Source organism: Olea europaea, unplaced genomic scaffold (genome assembly GCF_002742605.1).
Source record: "Olea europaea var. sylvestris unplaced genomic scaffold, O_europaea_v1 scaffold5345, whole genome shotgun sequence".
NCBI lineage: Eukaryota > Viridiplantae > Streptophyta > Magnoliopsida > Lamiales > Oleaceae > Olea > Olea europaea.
In genome coordinates, this window is record NW_019263670.1 from 12,600 (window position 1) to 14,607 (window position 2,008).

The 2,008-nt window shown below is 34.2% G+C and overlaps 1 long non-coding RNA gene across 1 annotated transcript; it reads left to right on the forward strand.

Moving 5' to 3' along the window:
• The first annotated feature begins 21 nt into the window (after positions 1–21).
• Positions 22–1,812, forward strand: LOC111388886. The gene is made up of 3 exons (XR_002701645.1): positions 22–544; positions 1,206–1,296; positions 1,429–1,812. It is a non-coding gene; the product is annotated as an uncharacterized LOC111388886 (long non-coding RNA).
• The last annotated feature ends 196 nt before the right edge of the window (positions 1,813–2,008 follow it).

Genomic DNA, 2,008 nt, shown 5'->3' on the forward strand with positions numbered 1-2,008 from the left:
TCTCTCTCTCTCTCATCGTGTTATCCACTCTTAATGCTAATTGCTAAATATATGGAAAACTGCACTCACCCTTTCAAACCAAAATCTGAAAGGTAGCTTAAAAATAGACTGCTGTAATTAAAAGGTTAACTAGTTTCTTTAGATACTTAATCTTTGTGGCATTATGAGTAGCAATTAATGAAATTTGAGCAATTTTTCCCATATTAGAGGATATGATTGCAGATAACCTCTACAGCAACCATATAGTTAGGCTTTATTCATAATAAACTTTGGGCTATGATGCTTCGTCGCTATATCTTAGAAAACAATAGTTTTTCCTTCTTATTCCTCAAACTGAAAGGGGAGCTTATATGGTGGTGTTTTTTTCTTGGGTGGAAAGGGATTTTTGGTAATTAGTACTTTGATATAATGCACTTTAGAAGCTACAAACTTCTGGATGTTCTTATGCCTAACTTTTTCATTCCAACAACACTTGACAGGGTCTAAAAGTTGCTGCTACTCGATATTTGGGGCTTAGAAGCGTAGCGCAATTACTTGGCCCAATGTATAGACTATCCTTCGCCTAAAATTTGCTTCATGTTTTCTATGATTTTATTTATTCATATGATATCCTTTTCTCTTATTTAAATTCTCTGTCTCTTGTATAGTTGCATTCATCCCTCTAAACTTCCCCACTTTTTCTTTGGTTCAATGACTCCGAGGATCTGGCTTTGAAAGTTTTTCAAGTGTTCAGAATTGAAGTGTCACCTGGGAGTGAAGAAACGAACTTCATCTCTGAAAAATATAAAGCATCAAGAAATTATTATTTATCAATTTTTTACCCAAGAGAAGCAGACCTGTGAAATTTTTGGTGTTCAGGGACCTTGAGATTAGGATTCAGGTTCTACTGAACATTAAAGGAGCACAGAACGTACTATAATATTAGTATATTACTCACTTTGTTGGAAAACATGAAACACCTACCAAATTGCTGGTGTATTTAGCAAATTGTAGTTATATTTTTGAATAAAGGGGAACTATAACCAACACAATCATGTTTAGAGAGCATATATAAATGTGCTTTTATAATGCTTATTTATTCCAACCTTAATAATTCGTAATGCTGTTTCCGCCTTTAGTCTAGAAGCGTTACCTGGTTCTCATGTCTTCTGTTAGTATCAACTTGTGTGATTCTTAACCAGTGGAAATCTGGATATCTCATGCAGGATGTGGGGTACCCTTCTGGCGGATGTTGTGATTCAAATGCTTGGAACTGACTATGCTAGGATCCTGCGAGCTGTATATGCATTTGCACAGGTAAATGGACTACAGGCTTGTATGCTCAGATTCAGTATGTCTCATTATTATCAAGAACTAATCCAAATATGAATGCCTTTTTCTAATTTTTTTTTTCCCAGTTTTATGATTTTATGATATTATTTTGTTCAGATTCGAATCTATCGCTCTTATGGAATTGCATCTGATTATTAAGTAATAAGGTTCGCATTTGGTGCTTGCCAATCTTCTCATAAAAGTGATTGATGCCACGTTTGGATCTTGAGCTATAGTAACGCTAAAAGGTATTTCTTTGAGTAATTAGATATTTGCTGGTAGAAAACTTTGTATAAATTTGACTATAATCTTTTCGTCACCTTATTAGGGCCTGGCCATGAATATCTCTACAGGATTTTATATAAGTTAGCTATTGGGTGTATATATCATTTTAGTTTGAACTAGAATTTTTGGTCGATGGAATGAGCTGCAATATTGAGTTGTTTCATTTTAGACAATTGATTGCCACTTCATGTTAATATCAGACAATTATTGTGCCAAGAGTGATGTTCTTCTTTTGAAATTTTTTTTTTCTTTTTTTTTTTTGGTGATATCCCTGATGATTGTGTTGATTTAGTTACATTTGAGGGCATATTTCACGGAATGGAGAGAATTATGACACAACATGGGACAAATATATCACGTCTCTTTTGCTTGATGTTGTACAATCCGGCTTATCAAACATGCCCATACGGTT